This window comes from Arvicola amphibius, chromosome 8, assembly GCF_903992535.2.
Source record: "Arvicola amphibius chromosome 8, mArvAmp1.2, whole genome shotgun sequence".
Lineage (NCBI taxonomy): Eukaryota > Metazoa > Chordata > Mammalia > Rodentia > Cricetidae > Arvicola > Arvicola amphibius.
Window position 1 is genome coordinate 45,616,014 of NC_052054.1, and position 20,406 is coordinate 45,636,419.

The 20,406-nt window shown below is 39.4% G+C and overlaps 1 protein-coding gene across 2 annotated transcripts in view; it reads left to right on the forward strand.

The window, feature by feature from the left end:
• Positions 1–20,406, forward strand: part of Gopc (golgi associated PDZ and coiled-coil motif containing) — a 44,602-nt gene that overhangs the window by 1,791 nt on the left and 22,405 nt on the right. The window lies entirely within an intron of this gene.

The following is a 20,406-nucleotide window of genomic DNA, read 5'->3' on the forward strand; positions in this document are numbered from 1 at the left end:
ATTGAGTATAGAGAAGTGAAAACGTCTTTTGATTTTTATTTTCAATGAATGATAATTTGTAGAAGCTGAGTAGTAAAATTGCATTTGGTGGTTTTTAAAATAGTACTTTAGTTTTAAAGATCAAAAATCTTTTTTTTTTTTTATCACATGAGAACTTACCATTTACTTCTTTAACCATATGTTGGAGATAACTGGTTCTTAAAGAATTAAAACAGTTTCTAACTTGTTTTTTAAAAAATGACTTAAGGATGCCAAACAGTTGTACTTTCTGATGTTAGTTATAAAATCTGATTTTGAAAATAAAGGAATTTTTCTGTGAATAGTAGGTGCTCAACATTAAAAAAAATTCTTTAATACTTTAAAGGAATTTTTCTCTAGCTATTAGATCATGCATGTAATAACATGCACGTTCTCGTTCTTTTGAGAAATTGTACTTAGATATTCTAAGTTTATGTCCCATCTTAGAAAGTAACATTTCTTAAAATAAGAAATGCTCAGACTGGTGTGGTAGCGAATGCCTTTAATCCCAGTCAGTACTCTGGAGGCAGAGATAGGAAGGTCTCTATGAGCTTGAGGCCAGCCTGGTCTACAAAGCAAGTTCTAGGATAGCCTCTACTACACAGAGAAACTCTATCTTGGAAAAAAGAAAGAAGGAAGGGAGGAAGAGATGCTAGCGTAGCACAATGTGAGTGTGTTTTTCAGGGTATATGGAACTCTTGATTCAGATATATTAGAAATTGGTGAGGGAGATAATTTGATTTTTGTTGTTTATATGTATTTGCAGCTATACATGATTTATCTGTTTTTCTTGCACATAAAACATGTTATGTAGTTTAGAAATAGTTGTGTACTGCTGTGAAAAGCCACACCTTTCAGAGTGTCACACATAGAATTTCAGGGGATGCTGTATAAACTGTTGACAGTCTACTCTCAGAATGGAAAACTTAGAAGAGATTTTGATGCTTTCTTACTCTGTTTTAATTATGTCCTTGTAAGCAAATGAGCTTGTTCTTTGAACTATTCTATATGGATGTTGAAGTAATGTTTGAAGCTGCTTACTGTCCGTGTAACAAATGTATACCAAGTTGAGTGGTTTTAGAGATTAATATTAAACCATCTTATAATAAATTGTTTTTATTTTCTCAGGTCACATATAACTCCAGTGTGGGTAATTTATATCTGTAATCCCAGTACTTAGATGGTGGAGGCAATAGGATCAGAAGTTTAAGGCTAGCCTAGATTACATGAAACCATCTCAAAACAAACAAACAAACAACTCACATAAATTGGTCTTCTGTATCCTTCCAAATTGCCACTTTTACCCATTCCTTGTGTTTTTAGGTAATACTTAAGATTAATCTAGTGCTTAGGAAAACAGTTTTACTGAAAAAAAAAATCATAGGTTTCCTTTTAAATTAACTATAAATGCCATCCACATAGCTTTTTGTTGTAAGTTATATTTGGCAAGTATTGTATATAGAGGATTGGCTGTTGAAAAAAATCAGACTGTTTTGAGGTGGTGCCAATTTCAAATTAAATCTCTCAAACTGCCTACCTCCCTGTGGTGGATCGCTTGGTTAAAGCCCAGCTAATATAATATCACCAATATAATATCAGTAGCAATGGCAATAGAGGAGCAAAGGCTATGAACCAATGCCTTAAAATAATTCACGTCTGTTTTGGGGTGTATGTTCTGCTTGCTCGTTCAAAAAATAACAGCAAAACAATACACCGAGGCTGGTCATGGTGGCCCTTGTCTATAATCCCAGCGCTGTGAAGGTGGAGGGAGGAGAATCAAGGAAACCCTCAGCTACACATCTGGGGCTTCATTTCAAAATCAAAAAATATACCTCTTTTCAAAATCAAAAAATATACCTTCTATAAAACATGTTTTTCTTCCACAGAGCTGAACTAGTTAGTGTCTCTTTAAAGTGATTTATTTTCAGATCATTAGTAGAGAAGTGTTAAGCCTTGGTCAGAAGTTGGGTTGACATTAAGCTGGTGATACACTTGTCTTCATGCAGCTTTAAGTTTGTTCTCTTTTGTTTGTTTAGTATGTGTACGTGTTTGTGTAAAAAGGACAGAGCTCAACATCAGATATCTTCCTCATGTTTTGAGAAGGGTCTCTCACTGAACCTGGAGTTTGCCAATTTGGCTAAACTGGACTGGCCAGCAGCCCCTGGGATGCCCTGTCTCTACTTCCCAGTCCTGGGGTTGCAGGCGTCCTTCCATGCCTGACTTTTTACCTGGGTCCAGGGGATCTGAACTGCAATCCACATTCGTGCATTTTATCTTTATCAACTGAACCTATTTATTTCTGAAATAGGATCTCTTGAAGTCATGGCTGCCTCAACCTCATAATTATATCCAAGGATGACCTTGAATCTCTGATCCCCTTCCTCCATCTCCCTGAAAAAAATTACTGTTAACCTAAGACATAATGGATTACTAAAAATTAAGCTAAGAGATACAGAAATATTGTCCCACATTATGTAGAGTAGAGAAACCAGGAAGTGGAAAGTGCAGTGACGGGCAAGGGCTCGTGGCACATTTGCACACATGGAAAAGAGATGAAGGCATACAAGAAATGAGGTGCCAGACCAGTTTGTATTGGTATAAACAAGTTTGCCTTGTTTCCTAATTTGTGCCCTAGACTCGGGTTTTATTACAACAGGAACAAGCATTTTAACCTAGATGAGTGTCTCGGGTATGAGATTAGAATAGGCTATCCTGGTATGATATGCAGAAAGTTTCGGAAAATAAGAGTGAATGCAAAAAAACCATCCAGGAGCTTCAAATTGTCCTTGTGACATTATGATAGCATAAAATAGGGAAATGTAGGTAGAGGAAAGTATTCAGAACAAGAGAAACTTTAAAGGTAAAATTCAACAGACTCTAGAGATGGATTAAAGTGAGGGAAAAATGAAGGAATTCAGGATGACTCTGTATTGTGCCACTGTTGTGCAATTCTCTCCCTGAACAGATAGATGTGTGATATTATTAGCAATAATGATATTTTTTAATTTTTTTCTTTTTTTAAATTTATTTATTATGCACCAGATCTCATTATAGATGGGTGTGAGTCATCATGTGGTTGCTGGGAATTGAACTCAGGACCTCTGAAACAACAGTCAGTTCTCTTAACCTCTGAGCCATCTCTCCAGCTCAATAATGATAATAATCAAAATATATATATTTTGGTTTTTCGAGACAGGGTTTCCCTGTAGTTTCTAGAGCCTGTCCTGGAACTAGCTCTTGTAGACCAGGCTGGCCTCGAACTCAGAGATCCGCCTGCCTCTGCCTCCTGAGTGCTGGGATTAAAGGCGTGCGCCACCACCGCCCGGCTTAATAATGATATATTGTTAACCTTACTAGTTACTATGGATTAGGCTCTGTCCTAAGGTTTTTGGTTTTGGATTTTTTTCATATGCATATTCATTTAATTTTCACAGATACATTTATTTTTATGTTTTTTTGTTATAGAAGTGACACAAGAGGCCCACACCTACAAAGCTGAAGAAATCATTCTGTATAAACAAATTTATGTTTGGAAGTGATTAGTAAAATAGAGAGAAAAGCATCCAGAAGTGGATGTGGAAAATAGCATAGAAAAGAAAAAGGAGGCTTCAAGGAAGGTGTTGTTAGTTCATTGCGTTTTTAATTGAGAAAACAAATGAGCATGTTTATAGGCTAGCAAGAATCACCTCTTTAAGGAAGAGACTGAGCATGATGGGAAATAGAATAATATTGTTAAGGTGCTGGGTCCAGATGAGATACCAAGAACTAGTACAGTATGTAGCTTTACATTATTTATATATATAGCAAGGAGTGAAAGTGACTGGAATGGATGGAGGGAGGGCATGCCGGAGTTTTTGTGTAGTTTCTTTTTTCTATAAACAGGAGCTCCGGTCAGTGACCGAAAGTAAGAGTAAGGACTTGAGAGCGGAGTTGTAGACACAGGTAAGTGGAAAGGCCCAGTGCCCAGGGAGATGATCTGCCAGGCAGTACTGTGGACCTAGTCGGGGTTGCTTATCAGAAGCATCATGAGAGCCTGTGTGCCCTGTGGTGTGACTTGAACGGCATTCATCCATTTGTGTATGGGCACCGTCATGAGAGTAGTACTTGGGTTCATCCGGCGTCGCAGCAGGAGTCTGTAGAGGGCACGAAGTTAAACAGTGAAAGTGGTGATGAGGAGACGGAGGCAGACACCTGGGTAAGACAGAGAAAGCTCTGAACGATCGCCTCACTTTTCTTGTGGGAGATGTGTTTGTTGGCATATGTAGTCATTTAAATGTCCCTCTAATCCCAGTTTATATTTACCAAAGTGATGCTGAGAAATAGTGTCTTCCAAATTGAGTAGAATTCCAGTCCTTTATTTGGACTTACAGGCTTGGCAGGACCTGACCTCTGGATGTCTCTTCAACGCCGTTCTTTACGCTCACTCTTTATGACCCGGGCACAGGCCTTTCCAAAGCACCGACAGAATTCTCAACTTCTTTATTTCAGGACCCTTGACACTTAAATTTAGGGGCCCCAAAGAGCTTGATTTCTATATGGATACATGTGTTTATCGTTACTATTTTAGAAGTTGAAACTAAGAAAGTTGTAAGTATTAATATTTATTAATTTGGATGGGGATGGACAGTAAATAGGTTTCAGTATGTAGTCTATGCTGGCCCCTTGGGGGTCTCCTGCCTTGAGGTCTCCAACTATTGTTCTAGCAAGCATGCCACCACCATGTTAATGTTAATATCATTTTAAATTTAAAATAGCTTTTCCAAAACCAAATAAAATTAATGAGCAGAATAACAGTGTTTTCTATATTTTTCAAAACTTTTAACATCTGGCTTAATGGGTAATGGTTGGATTCTTGCATCTGTTTTTGTATTCAGTTTTATTGTGATCGCATTTTGTTAGTAGGAAAAAAATATGACCAGACAGAGATCTGGAGCTTGGTAGGAAAGAGTCTTTTGACAGCCCCTCCTCATAATTACTGATATTCTCTGACAGTAATAGTTGACAAAACTCAGGAGGTAGAAGCAGGTAGATCCCTCTGAGTTCCTGGCCAGCCAGGAGTGAGACTGTAACAAAACTTTTTTTTTTTTTTTAAGATATGACAAGAGATAATACCTTCCAAGATCAGACAAGATTTGGTGTGTTAAGGGTATATTGCTATAGTCATGAGATTAGGTTCTTTGTTATGTTTTATTTTTTGGTTTTGGTTTTATAAGACGGGGTTTCTCAATGTTTTCCTGGCTGTTCTGGAACTCACTCTGTAGACTAGGCTTGCCTCAAACTCAGAGACCCACCTACCTCTGCCTCCAGATGAGATTGTTTCTTAAAGGTTGATTGTAATGTAGAGTCAAAAAGCAATAAAGTGAACTATTCATATAATGGGTTTGTTTTTAAATTGTTTTTAGTGTACAAAATAATGAGTTTTATTATGACATTTTCATACATGTTGATCTTTGTACTTCTTTCCTCTGTCGCCTACATCTTTGCCACCTGACTACCTCCTGCACCCTCCCCCACTGTTACATTAGTAATATTGGTCTGTCTAGTAGGTTGAGTGGCTCTTTACTCAGGGATGATTTTGTAATATAATGCATGGATCATTTGTAAAATGGCTTACTGATATTATTTTAGGACCTCCAGTTTTTGATACATCTTATAGAATATTTTAGTATTACATTTGTTAGTGTTTCCCGTGTCATCAAGAAAATCCTTAGACCTAGACAACCAAGAGGACCATAAGAGAGACACATATATGGATCTACATAGGAAGGAGAAAAAAGACAGATCTGAATAAATTGGGAGTGTGGAGAAGAAAGAAGGGTAGGGGGAGGAAGGGAGGGTAGCAGAGAAAATTATATAGTTCAATTAAAACAATAGAAAAAAAAAAAAGAAAATCCTTAGACTCGGGGTGTCGCCAAGCTGATGATAGGATGGATTTCAGGCTTCCAGGGCTCCAGTTCTCACTTAAAACTCGAGTTTGCTCTGTAGTAACAAGCACCGCCATAGTCACTCACAGGGATGGGTCTGCCGCATTTTAGTCTATTAACTGGGGTTTCTCCCTTTTCTATATTTTGCCTTTGAGACAGGTCTCACTGTGCGGTTCAGGCTGTCCTTTAATTCTTGATCTTCCTGGCTTAGCCTCTCGGTGCTGGGGTTACTTTACAGTAGAAATGCTTTGTTTCCGTCATATCACATAAAAGGTTAAAAAGACTTGTATTCAGAGATTGAACCGTGTAAGAAATTAGTGATTTTTTTATTCATAAAGAGCATTATGTTAAAGCTGAGTGCCTGCAGTGAAGAGAATAGGAACTAGTGGTGCAGAACTGTGCACCTTCATGGTCCTGTGCACATAGGTATGCACTTGACTTAGCAGAGCTTTTGCAGTGCTAGTACAGACATCAGCCTGGGAAAAGCAAGTCATATTTTATTATCATGAAAGTGGCCTGCACGGTGAGACTGTCCCATGGGCCTTGTGAGGAAACTCGTGCTTTAGTAATGGCTGAGACTGCAGAAGAATAGTTATGTACCTCTTCTGAGTCTTTTATGTAAAATTTCTTTTACATAGTTTTTAATTACATATAATTAAGTGTAATATATATATATTATATATATATAGTAATATGTAAAATTGACCTTATAATCTTACCTTACCTCTTTTTCCCCATGAGTTTTTTTAAGGTTTATTCATTTATATGTATACAATGTATGTATGCCTGCCTATATGTATGTTTGTATGTATGTATGTATGTACAGTGTATGTAGTACTTGTATGCCTGCACACCAGAAGAGAGCAACAGATCTCATTATAGATGCTTGTGAGCCACCATGAGGGTGCTGGGAATTGAGCTCAGGATCTGGAAGAGCAGCCAGTACTCTTAACCACTAGGCCATTCCTCCAGCCTGTTACCTTACTTCTTATACTTTTTTTTAAAGATAATCAAAAATGCCTTTCAGAAGATTCTGAGACTTTTATTTTTTAAAATAATGCCTGGCACTAATTAACATATATTCCATTCTTTTAGGTTCACACTGTGCACCAGGCCTCTACAACTTTTGCCAGGGCAAGATGCACCCTTGTTTCATTTGTGTTCGTGTGTGTGTGTGTGTGTGTGTGTGTGTCTGTCTGTCTGCCTGCCTGTCTGTCTGTCTTGAGATCCCAGCCCAGTGTTAGGTATGTCATTGGAATTCTGTGAATGTGTGATGTTGTGGAAAATGATAAATAAAAATATATTTTCATGTCTAGACTGCAGACCATTTGGGGATGACATAGTCACTAATGAAATCAGTAGTCTTTATGATTGGATAGAAAAAGACTTGTACTGACTAGATAACATTTTCTTGGGAAACTTTCCTAAACTACATGAGCACACTGTTTGAAGGCTGACTTGAAATAGCAAGGTATTATTTCCTGCTTTGAGAAATTTTTTGACCTTTGAATGTATTTTCAGTGCATAGGATGAGCTTGTATTTTAGAATGGCTTCATTGGTTTCCTATAATTTTGAAGAATAGGAATAAACACCACCTTGAGCATAGGGAGAAAAGAGAAAATAGAGGAAGATTACTTACATAAAGAGGAACTAAACTAACTGATCATTTGAATAAGAAGAATAGAAAAGAGCACCCTGCTAGTTGCATTGTCCCCCTGACTCTTGCCACAAGCAAAAAGGCCTGTGGAGAATGATTCTGCTGCTGTCAGGTGGTTTACAATCCTTTGTGTAAGGATCATCATGGCACATCCTTTTAAAAGTTTATTACTCAGGGTGGGAGACAGTGGTAACAGATAAGGTGACTGGGCATTTTTTAGTTGGAGAAGCAGATGATATATAAAGGTTTTCTTTTCTTTTTTTTAAATATTTATTTATTTTTTTTTTTTGTTATATGTACAATATTCTCTCTGTGTGTAGGCCTGCAGGCCAGAAGAGGGAACCAGACCTTATTACAGATGGTTGTGAGCCACCATGTGGTTGCTGGGAATTGAACTCAGGACCTTTGGAAGAGCAGGCAATGCTCTTAACTGTTGAGCCATCTCTCCAGCCCCATAAAGGTTTTCTTAATAATTTGTAGATGAGTATTAAATGACAGTAAGTTGTACTTAGTTTGTGTGTGTGTGTGTGTGTGTGTGTGTGTGTAGTATATGCGTGTGTATGTGCAGGTGTATGTGCATATGTGCACAGGTGTATATGCACATGGAGGCCAGAGGTCAGAGCAGATATCTTAGTTGCTCTCCAATTTGTTTTCTGAGACAGAATCTCTCAATGAACCTGGTGCACAGCTAGGTTGGCTGGTCAGCTAGCAAGCTCCAGGGAATTCTAGACATGTGCTACAAAGGTGGGCCCACTGGTTAAGAATTATATTAGGGGGGAAAAAGAATAATATCAGCAAGGAATTGTCTTTAAAAAAAAATTACCAACTGGTTATCTAATACCAAATGGTTAGCCCTGAAAACATACATACAAGTAAAATTATACAGGTTTTATTTAGAAAATATGTATGTAAATATATACGTGTGTACGTATAACAACAGTTAATGAGGAAAGAGGCCATAAATTATAAAGTGAGTAAGAAAGGATATACCAGAGGGTTTGAATGGAGGAAAGCAAAGGGAGAAATGATATAATAATTACATTATAAATCTCAAAAATATAAGAAAATTTTATTTTTTATGAATGACTGTTTTGCCTGCGTGTGTATAGGTGTGGGCACCACATATGTGCCTGTTGCCCACAGAGGCCAGAAAAGAGGGTCCAAGCCCCTGGAACTAGAGTTATAGACAGTTGTGTGCCTCCATATGAATGCTGGGAAACCTAGTCGTCTACAAGAGCAGCACTCTTAACCACTGAGCCATCTCTCTAGCCCCAGGAACTGACTTGATAGAACAGTTAGAAGAGGAAGATGGGAAGTGGAACAGCAATGACTCATTCAGTGAACGCCGATGGTTATCTTGTAGAGCTCTATAGGTAAAATGCCTTTCTGTATCTCCCTCCATTTCTGGAAGTACATATTTTACAAATATACTTTGCAGTATATTTAAAATTTTTAAATGTAGTTTATGATTGACATGTAATTATTATACCTACTTATAAGCATTATTTTTGATACATTTATTATTTCTTTATGGTAAGAATGTGTAAAAACTGCTGTTGTAGTTATTTTGAAATATACACATTATTTTTAACTTAGGCATCTAGCTGTGCAGAAAAACCCCAATGTTTTGTAGGAGGACCGCGTGTTTGTTTGTTCCTGGCTGCTCAGCCCCGAAATAACCACACAGAAACTGTATTAATTAAATCACTGCTTGGCCTATTAGCTCTAGCTTCTTATTGGCTAGCTCTTACATCTTAATTTAACCCATCTCTGTTAATCTGTATCGCCACATGGCTGTGGCACACTGTGTGTATGTGTGTGTGTATGTATATGTGTGCGCATATATATATATTTGGTGCATTGATTTCATTTCCTTTGGATATACCAAAATTGTGAGCTTGCAGACAGTTGTATCTTTTTGGTTTTGCTTTTGTATGTATGTGTTTGAAAAAACACTGTACTGTTTTTAGTGATGGCTATACTATTTGGGTTTCTTTTGTTTTTCCTCCCTCCATATTCTTGCTAGTGTTTTTCTCAACTTATTTCCATTGATAATCGCCATTTTAATTCATTCGGGGGGTGATATTTTGTTGTAGATTTGATTTTATTAGTTCACTAGTGATCCATGCTGTTAAACTATTTTTTTTAAATGTACCTGTTTGTGAATATTTTAGAAATGTTTACTCAGGTGTCTTGTCCATTTTAAGTGGGGTATTTGGTTATTTGTTGTGGAGTGGGCCTAGTACCTTGTGCACTTTGGGTATTATCTTCCTATCAGATGTATAGTTTGCAAATACATTCTTCCATGCTGTAAGTTGAATCTTTAGTTGTTGGGGTTTGTTTGGCTGTTTCTAGTGTGTTATAGTTCCTTTGTCTATTTCTGCTTTTGCTACTATGTGTCTTAATTACTTTTCTGTTGTTGTGAAGAGGCACCATAACCAAGGCAGCTTAAAGAAGAAATTGTATTTGGGTTTGTAGTTCCAGAGGTTTAACATTCATGACCGTCATGGCAGCAGGGAGCATGGCGGCAGCAGGCAGACAATGAAGCTGACACAGTAGTCAGGAGTTTACATCTGATCCACAAGCACTAGGCACAGAGAGCTAACTGTGAATGGTGTAGACTGGAAACCTCAAAGCCAGTGACCCAGCAGCATGCTTTCTCTAACAAGGCCACACCTTTTAATCCTTCTCAAATGGGTCCAACAACTGGAGACAAACATCCCATATATGAGGACCACCACACTGTGCTTTTAAGGTTTTATACCAATAAAAAAAAAATCAGGAAACGAAATTTAATACAGCTCAAAAAATGGACAAATGCCTCGTGTTTAGTGTTGAAAGTATATTGTTAGGCCATCCATACTACACAAAGAAAGCTACAGACTTAATCCTATCAAAATAACAATGACATTCGTCACACACGAAAACCAAACTCTAAAATTTGTATAGAATCCCAAAAAAGCCTGACTAGCCAAAGCAGTTGTAAAAAGAAAAAAGGGAAATAAACCACCAAACTGTAGTCCCCAAAACAGCAGCATAATGATGCAGAAATAGACAGCACAGAGACAATTCATTCAAATTTAGAGTGAACAGACCCTTGATAAAGCTGGCAAGAATACATAGCAAGTAAAGGACAGACTTCAGTAAATGGTAAGGGGTAGGGGAAATCCACACGTTGGAGATGTTAGGCTTGTTTTTCTAACCATATGCAAAAAAAGAAGAAAATTACAGATCAATTTCAAGTGGGTTAGAGATGTGAGTGCGACGGTGAAACTGAGAACAGGAGTGAAGCCTGGAGACACTGGCCTTGCTGACTCCTGACTCCTGACTCCTGACTCCCTTCTTTGCTGATCTTGTGACCCAGGAACCACCTTGTGACGGCCACTGTCTTAGAGTCTCCCTCCGCCCCCCGGGTTGATTTATTTACCCTTGCTGAGTTCTAGGGGATGTCTGTAAATGAACCTTCCAGGTCAGATGTAAGAAAATGCAAAGATGTCTACCAAAGAAAAGCTGTATATAATGTTTTGGAATTTTTTTTTTTGTTTTTCGTTTTTGTTTGTTTGTTTTGTTTTGCTTTTGAGGCAGGACCCCACTATGTAGCTTTGGCTGTTCTGAAACTCCTTGTGTAGACTATGCTGGCCTCAAACTGGACTGTCTCTGTCTCCAGAGTGCTGAGATTCAATGCATATGCCACCACCACAAACCAGTGTTCTTTTTCTTTAAAACACCTTTGGGGTATTAATCAAGGTTGAAGGTTAAAATCAGCTGGGTTTTTTTTTTTTTTTTTCGTTTGTGTTTGTTCTTGAATTGGTTACCTAAACCCCCAAAATTCAGTGATCTCTGTTGCCTTATGGGAAGTAAGCTTTTATTTACTCACACCTTTTCTTTTTCCTTCCCTTCCTGACTTCCTTCCTTCCTTCTCTCTTCCTTTCCTCCACCTCCGGAGATGTGCAGGCATCCTAGAAAGGGCTCTTTGATCCATGTGAACAGTACTAAAAAAGACTTGGCTGTGTAGTTCCGTAGTTTACTGTTTGTTCAGAATAAAAGTTACAGAGTAACTGAGGAACTGTTGGCAAGTGATAGCTGCTCGGAAAGTGAAAGTTCCTTTAGGTCAGGAGTTGAGCCCTGAGCAGCTACAACCTATGCTCCCCATGCATGGCCCTAGTACAGGTACATACTGGCAGTGCTGAGTAAATTCACTGAATTTAAAAAATAAATAATAGGATGAAAGAAAGGAACAAACAAATAGAAGGAATTGGGAATGGGCTTGATTAAAATAGTCTGTATCCATGTACAGAATCCTCAGACAAATCCTTAGCACCCAAATAACACACAACCACATACACACAGTTAAAGCAGTAGTCTGTCAGTCCAGTTTGAATAAAAAAATAACGACAAGCAAGGAAAACTTAGAGTGTGCTGTTTCACTTGTAAACATCTTTAATGAAATTGTTCTGAATAAAAGGCTTCATATTATGCCAACTGTGGTGGCATACACCTTTAATCCCAACAGCACTCAGGAGGCAGAGACAGGCAGAACTCTGTGTTTGAGGCCAGCCTGGTCTACAGTGTGAGTTCCAGGACAGACAGGGTTACACAGAGAAACCCTGTCTCAAAAAACAAACAAACAACAACAAAAAAAATACCAAAAGGTGTGGTGTACAACAATGAGGTAAAAGATCCTCAAGCTTTTTTTTATTGTTAAACTAGCTTCAGGTCTTTGGCTGTGTGTCTTGAATGAGCTGTTTAAATCCTGATTTCTATTTCCTTAGCTATAAAAAAAAAGTTAAGTATGATAAGTAGAGCTCAGGCACATGCCTGCCATATGGTGGGTAGGTGATTGCTTTGTGGGAGTGTGGCTTGTCAGGGCACTAACCATATACTGTAGTGATGGAAGCACAGTTTCCTCTGGCTCCTGCGTGATAGCAGTACTTCACAGTGCTGCCCTGGACACCAGAATTGGATGCTGGAATGCGACATGGCCACGGACCACCTAGGTAGTCTTAGAAAATGCAGCTTTAATTGCATTGCCTAAGTATTGTCATAATCATAGTGATCATAGTCTGTTATTGTGGGTCCCTTTCTAGAGCTCTGCCATGCTGTAGGGTGACCGACCATTCAGTAGTATGAAGACACTTTAATAAATCACTACCGAAAGTTTATCTGTGACTAAGTTTTCTTTGACAGAATGCTTACATTTTAAGCAAGAAGGGTTTACTATATATTACAAAATTTAGAGTAAATTTGAAACAGTCCTATTCCCGAGATTTTGATTCCTCCTCCTCCTCCTCCTCCTCCTCTTTCTCCTCCTCCTCCTCCTCCTTCTCCTCCTTCTCCTTTTTTAAATGTGTATGACTTTTTTCTGCTTGTCTGTTTGTGAATCATGCATACCTGGCGTCTGTGAAGGCCAGTAGAGCATCGGATCCCCTAGAACTAAACTGGAGTTACAGACAGTTGTGAGTCACCATGTAGGTGATGGGAATTGAACCTGGGTCTTCTGGAAGAGCTGCCAGTGCTCTTAACCACTTAGCCATCTCTCCAACCCCAATATTTTTATGTTGAGCAAACTAAAAGAAAATTATTTCATTTAATTGAATGTATATAATAGACCACATTCAAATTGATGACCTGTTCATAGCCCCATTTTTCTTGTCCTTTTAGGATATAGTTAAATTTAGTTTACATTTGCATCTCTTTGTTAATGACATAAATTTTACATGTATTAATTAATACATTGTGCTATTTGTGAATTAAAAGAGAAAACATAGTAAGACTATATATGTCTGCTTATTAAATACACAGCCTGCCATATCCTTACTAGGAAGGCTCAAAACATTTAGGTTCAACTTACAGTTTACAAGAAATGCAAAGAATGAAAAAGTACATTAGAAGACATTGCAAATAAAAAAAACAGTGTGAATGGCAATAGCAAGAAAAGAGACAAAAATTGTTGTGGATTAAAGTGTTAAATTTAAACTTTCTGGGTATGCTGAGCTATATATATTGCTCTGAGTACAAATAGTATGAAAATATTTGTTTCTTTTTATGATAATTTCTGAGGATTTTTGTTGTTTGTTTTACTTCCTAGGCCAGGCTCACTTGACTTTAAAACAGCCTCTTCAAAGTGTGCTGAGCTAGTCTAATGGGATGCAGTTTTAAATGTTTATCATTTTTTCTTTGGTGGCTAATTTGTTGAATAAGGCCTGTCCACCATCTTGATGGTACTGGTAAGGATTTTCTTCTTGTGGGTTTTTTCTGTTGAAAAATTTTCAAAGGTGAATGAAAGCTGTCACTTTAGACTAGAAGTAGAGACATGTCTAATACATGTTGGATCAAGTTTGATCCCTAGTGCTGAACAATCAAAAACAAAACCTGCCGGGCCAGATTAAAGGCCTTTAATCCCAGCACTTGGGAGACAGAGGCAGGCAGATTGATGTGAGTTTGAGGCCAGCCTGGTCTACAGAGTGAGTACCAGGACAGGCTCCAAAGCTACAGAGAAATGCTGTCTCAAAAGACAAAAACAAAACTTGCCACGCAATCTTGTAGACATGAAATACTGCTCTAGTTTATATATTACATATTTGTTATATATAGTGATTCAGTTTCTGGTATTATCCCTTTAAGCATTTAAATCATAAATAAATGTACCCTTGGTTTGGCACCATAATAAACAGTCTAGATCTGCACTGTGTGGTACAGTAGTTACTAACTAGTGTGATATGGCCATTGTATGTACTTGAAAAATGGCTGGTTCTGATTTAGATATGCTGTACAGATATCTATATAATGGACCTAAAGAATTGGTGTAAAAAATGTAGTATCTCACTCAGTGTTACACTGATTATGTTTATATACTTTGTGTTAAATAAACCATACCAAAGAAATTTATTCCACCCGCCTTTTTACTTGTGTGTGTGTGTGTGTGTGTGTGTGTGTACGTGTACATGTGTTTGAGACAGAATCTCAGGTAGCCCAAGCTGAGTTTAAATTCACTTTGTAGCTGAGGCTGGCCTTTAAAAACAAAAACCATATGTACATTGCATGTGGGTGTCAGTCCTTCCACCATGTTGGCCTCCCTGGGGTTGAAACTAGGTTGTCAGGTTTGGTGGCAGGCACCTTTACTGAACCATCTCGCTGGCCCCTCTCTATTAATTAATAAAATATCTGGCTGTTTTTACTGCACAGTGTTAGTCTAAACTAATGGTTCTCAGTACAGTTCTCAATACTTATAGAGTTCTTTATGTTGTGGGGATGCCCAACCATGAAATTACTTTGTTGCTACTTCATAACTGTAATTTTGCTACTGTTATGACTCTTAATGTAAATACCGGGTATGCAAGATAATCTGATAGGGGACCCCTGTGAAAGAGTCAGACCCCCAGGTTGAGAACCACTGGTCTACACTGTTAGAGCTTTCCTGTTACAATAAATGTAGGAATGAGAACTTGTGATCTAAGGAAGAGTATGGTGAAAGAACCTTTGTAAAAAAAAAAACAAAACTTAAAAAAGGGACTGGGAGCCGGGCGGTGGTGGCACACGCCTTTAATCCCAGCACTTGGGAGGCAGAGGCAGGCGGATCTCTGTGAGTTCGAGACCAGCCTGGTCTACAAGAGCTAGTTCCAGGACAGGCTCCAAAGCTACAGAGAAACCCTGTCTCGAAAAACCAAAAAAAAAAAAAGGGACTGGGATCCCAAACAAAACCCAAGGGCAGACTGCCTAACAAAACTAGGTGAGGAGATACCCTCACAAATTCCAGAATATGGAGAGTTGAAATAGCAGGACCTGCCCCCATCTCAAATGGAAAGATTACTGTGTGGCAGAAGGGTTTCCACGGAGCCCAGGCACAAGTCACCAGCAAATGCCAAAGCGAGGACTATGCCGACTATGCCCTTAACTGGGAGGCTGAAGCGGACAGGTCACAGAGGCTAGAGAACTGCTTCTAAGGAACAGGGAGTCCAGACGGGCGTGCGGATAGCCCACTACAAACGTTCAAGATGGCTGGTATATATTTCAGGATTGTAAACGTTTTCAGCCAAAGCTGCCTTCGTGTGTGTATAAGGTGGGCATAAGTCATAGTCTGCATGTGCAGTTCGGAGAACAGCTTCTGGGAGGCAGTTCTCACCTTCCACCTTGGTTTTGTCGTTGTTGTTGAGATAGAGCCTCACAGTGTATCCCTAGCTGACCCAGAACGCACTATGTAGATTAGGAGGATGGTCTTGAACTCAGGAACGTCTGCTGCCTCTGCCTCCCAAGTGCTAGAATTAAAGACATGTGCCACCCATCAGGTTACCATCACCTTGTTTTGAGGAAACATCTGTCTTGTTCTTTCTCCTGCTGTGTTACATAATCCAGGGTAGCTCTCCCTTTAGCTTCCAGGTGATTGTGCTGTCGCCTCCCATCTCCCTTTAGGAGTACTGGGATTATGAGTGGGTCCTTTCACCCCTGGCATTTTATTATGGTTCCGAGAATTTAACTCCTGTATCAGATTTCTGCAGCTTTAACTCCTGTATCAGATTTCTGCAGCTAGCATTTACACCCACAGCTCCGCAGCTCTCATTTATTTATTTTTGAGATGAGGTCTCTCAATTCTCAATAAACTTGAAACTCATCAGTTAGACTAAGCTGACTGGCCAATCCCCTTCAGGGATCCTCTTGTCTCTACCCTATCTTCACACATTGCTGGTGGGAGCATAAAATGGTTCTGCCCCTGCAAAGTCAATATGGAAGTCAGTCCTACAGTTCCTTCCTAAGTTAGTCATAGAAAGGTCACTGAACCCAGAAGTTTCTCTTCTAGGTATACTCAAAAGAAAGGAAAACAAATAGGTATGCATGTGTGTTTATAACAGCACTGTTAATGTTAGCTAGACCGTCATAGTGAAATGGCTGTTAACTCACGCATGAGCCTTGTAAACAGTATTGTAAATTAAAGAAGCCAGGCATCATAAGATGATCCCACTTATATAAAGTACCTGGACTATGTAAATCTGTAGAGAGAAAATGCACATTATTGGGTACTGGAAGGCTGGCAGAGTGGAGAAGTAGAGAGCGCTCATTAATGAACATGGGCTTTTCTTTTGGATAGTTGCAGATACTTTAAATGTCGTTAACACCACTGAGTTGTTTTAACATGATTGATTTAATGCTATGTAAACTTCACCACAGGAAAACAATGACTGAAGAATTCACAATTTAAATGCTAAATGGGTCAGTGTTGGTCTAAAAGCATTAACAACAAAAACCCTCATGGGGTAAAGACATCGGACACACAAGCCCAAAGAACTAGCTTTGTTCTGTTCCAGAACTCATGTCAGAGTGGAAGAAGAGGCCCGACTGGGCAAAGTTGTCTTTTGACCTCCTCATGTCCATACCCTCTGATAGTACTAATAATAAACAAAATAAAAATGCAAAGTCTATTCCCTGGCAGAAGCAGCTTAAGGGAGAAAGGGTCTCTTCTGTGTCACAGCTCACGTTACAGTCCATTATTGTGGGGAAATCATAGCAGCAGGAGCTTGAGACAGCAGGTCACATTGCATCCACAACCAAGGAGCAGAGACAAGGAAATGCTGGTGTGCCTTCTGCATTTTATACTGTGTAGGATCTCTACCCAGAGAATGGTTCCACCTGCAGTTAAGATGGTCCTCCAACATGAATGAACATAATCAAAATACCACACACACACGCAAAGGCCCATCTCCCAGGTGATTCTGATTCTGTCCAGTTAGCAGTTAACAACAACTGTCTCATGTGGCACTATTTTCACACACCACATTCTTTCCTTTCCCTCTCAGATCATCCTTGACTAGTAACTTCCCAAGTCCCAGTCCCTACACTCTCTTCTTCATGTTACCGTGTTGGGATATTACATCTCTGCTCCTAGTCCCAGTACAAGTCTCAGCTTTACACTTCTGGTGTTCTTCATATTGTGATTTATGCAGGGATCCTCATAGTTAAGCCCTGGCTGTCCCCCTCCCCCACTAGCTGTTAATTCTTTTTTTGTTTTGTTTTGTTTTATGTGTGTGTTTTTAAGACAGGGTTTCTCTGTAGCTTTGGAGCATGTCCTGGAACTCACTCTGTAGACCAGACTGGCTTCGAAATCACAGAGATCCGTCTGCCTCTGCCTCCCAAGTACTGGGATTAAAGGTGTGCGCCACCACCACCCAGCTCCTGTTAATCCTAATGTAACTGATCAGTGGCTGCACTTTGGAAAAGTGTTTGTCTTGTTCTGTTTTTTTAACCTTATTTTTGAATGTATTGCAGATGCTATTCTTAATATTATAAAGTCCTTTATTTCTATTTATAGCATCGCCATGGTAGCAGATCATTTAGAAAGCCACAACAGTGTTGCTACCCTAAACTGACCTTCCCCTAAGATGAGCTAACTCTCTTTGAACTACCTACATTTTTTTCTATGATAGTATGACCTTTTAATTTTTAAGTTAAAAATTCTTTTTTTTTTTTTTTTTTTTTTTTTGGTTTTTCGAGACAGAGTTTCTCTGTGGCTTTGGAGCCTGTCCTGGAACTAGCTCTTGTAGACCAGGCTGGCCTCGAACTCACAGAGATCCGTCTGCCTCTGCCTCCCGAGTGCTGGGATTAAAGGCGTGCACCACCACCGCCCGGCTAAAAATTCAATTTTAAAATTCTTTTGAGTTGAATAGGGAAGGTGCAGGTGCTGGCTAGTTGGGAAGAGCAAACGAGGGCTGTATGCAGTACACAAGGGTGAAACAATGTTGTCAGCTCTGCAGAAATGGAAAGCTTCTGCAGGAATAAGTAAGCCCTCCTGTGAGGCTTCTCTGCCGGAACTGAAAACTTGCAGTTATCTCTGACGTTAAGTTCACTATGATCTCAGCACTTGGCACTTTGGCACCTAAAATAATTGCTACACAGCGCAAAGGGAAGTTTTCTGGCAACACGAAGAAGACAGCTCCATAAATTGAGATTTGGGCTCCTATATGAGCTCTTAGAACTGAATGTGAGGGTCCCAAAATATTGTAGAACAGTAAAAAAGTTTCTGAACGTGCAGCAACCAAAAAATAATTCAAAATCAAACACAGAGCGAACCCAAGGTGTTCTGGCAGCAGTTGCCGTGTTGCACCACACAGCCTGAGAGCAGCCTTGGTTCTGAGTCCACATGCAGACTGCATGCTGTTGCGCCACACAGGGCTGAGGAACATGCCTGAAGCACTTTGGCTCGGATGCAGGCCATGAATGACAGTGCTCTTAAAGCATACATAGTTTTCTGTTCTTACGGATATGTACGGCTTACTTACAGAAAACAGTTTATACGTAAGGCCAGGTGTGGTGACACACACTTCTTTTTTTTTAATATTTATTTATTTATTATGTATACAATATTCTGTCTGTGCGTGTGCCTGCAGGCCAGAAGAGAGCACCAGACCCCATTACAGATGGTTGTGAGCCACCATGTGGTTGCTGGGAGTTGAACTCAGGACCTTTGGAAGAGCAGGCAGCGCTCTTAACCACTGAGCCATCTCTCCAGCCCCTACTTACAGAAAACAAAGACCTAATCTTTTCCCATTATCATTCTTCAGCATATAAAGCTCAAATTCACATATGCTTGGATTATATTGTGTGGGAATGCTAGATCTCAAAAATTGGTATTTGAGTTTCTGATTCTAGTTTCTTTAGAGAACAAAACAGAAAACCTGGGCAGTGGTGGCGCATGCGTTTAATCTCAGCACTAGGGAGGCAGAGGCAGGTGGATCTGTGAGTTTGAGGCCATCGTGGTTTACATAGTGAGTTCCAGGACAGCGAGGACTACACAGAGAACCTTGTCTCAAAATAAATAAAAAATTAGTAGAGTAGCGTAGAGTAGAGAAGCGTAGAGTAGAGTAGAGTAGCGTAGCATAGCGTAGAGTAGCGTAGCGTAGCGTAGAGTAAAAAGGAATAGAATAGTTGAGCCAAGGAGATGGCTCAGCAGATAAGAGGCACTTGCTATACAAGCCTTACAACTTGGGTTTAGATTCCCTTAAACCAGTGTAAAGTTGGTGGTGTGTGTGTATATGGCACAAGATGTGAGGCAAGGACAAGAGAATTCCCTGAAAGCTCAAGGGTAGATTGCCTGGAATGTGCAGGGCAGCAGCAAGCAAGAGGGACTCTCCCTGCGGGTGGAAGGTGAGGACCAACACCCACGGTTACCCTCTGACCTCTACACACATGTTGCAGTGTTCACACACTGACATGTACACATACAAATAAATGAACAAATCAATACATATTTTGGAGGTTGGAGAGATGTCCAGTGTTTAAGAGCACTTGCTGTTCTTTGAGATGACCCAAGTCAGGTAACTCACATCTGTAACTCCTACTCCAGGAACTCTAATACCGTCTGACTTCATCCAGAACCTGCACATATGTGGCATGTACACATACAGACACACACAAATAATAGTATTTTTAATTACTAATTTTTTATTGTTAAATGAATTTTGGCTTGGGATTAGGAAAGAATTTCCAGCAGTTTCTGAAATAACCCTAAGCTTATTTCTGCATATAGAACCAGTTATCAAATGAGAATATTGATCAGCTCTGAAAAATGTTGCAGGTGCTCTACCTAAAGTTTGGCCAACCTTGTGACATGTCATCTATGAAGCTCACGACTGAGAACCATGTAATCAAGTTGCAAAAAAATTCTTAGGTTTTAAGTATGTTTACCTTATTGTGTTGGGCTGCATTCATAGCTGTCCTCAGCCACGTGTGGCCCATGGGCTGCAGGTTAGGCATACCTCCTGTGTCTCATTGTATCACAACCTCAGCCAAGAGCTATGTACAAATAAATAAACATACCT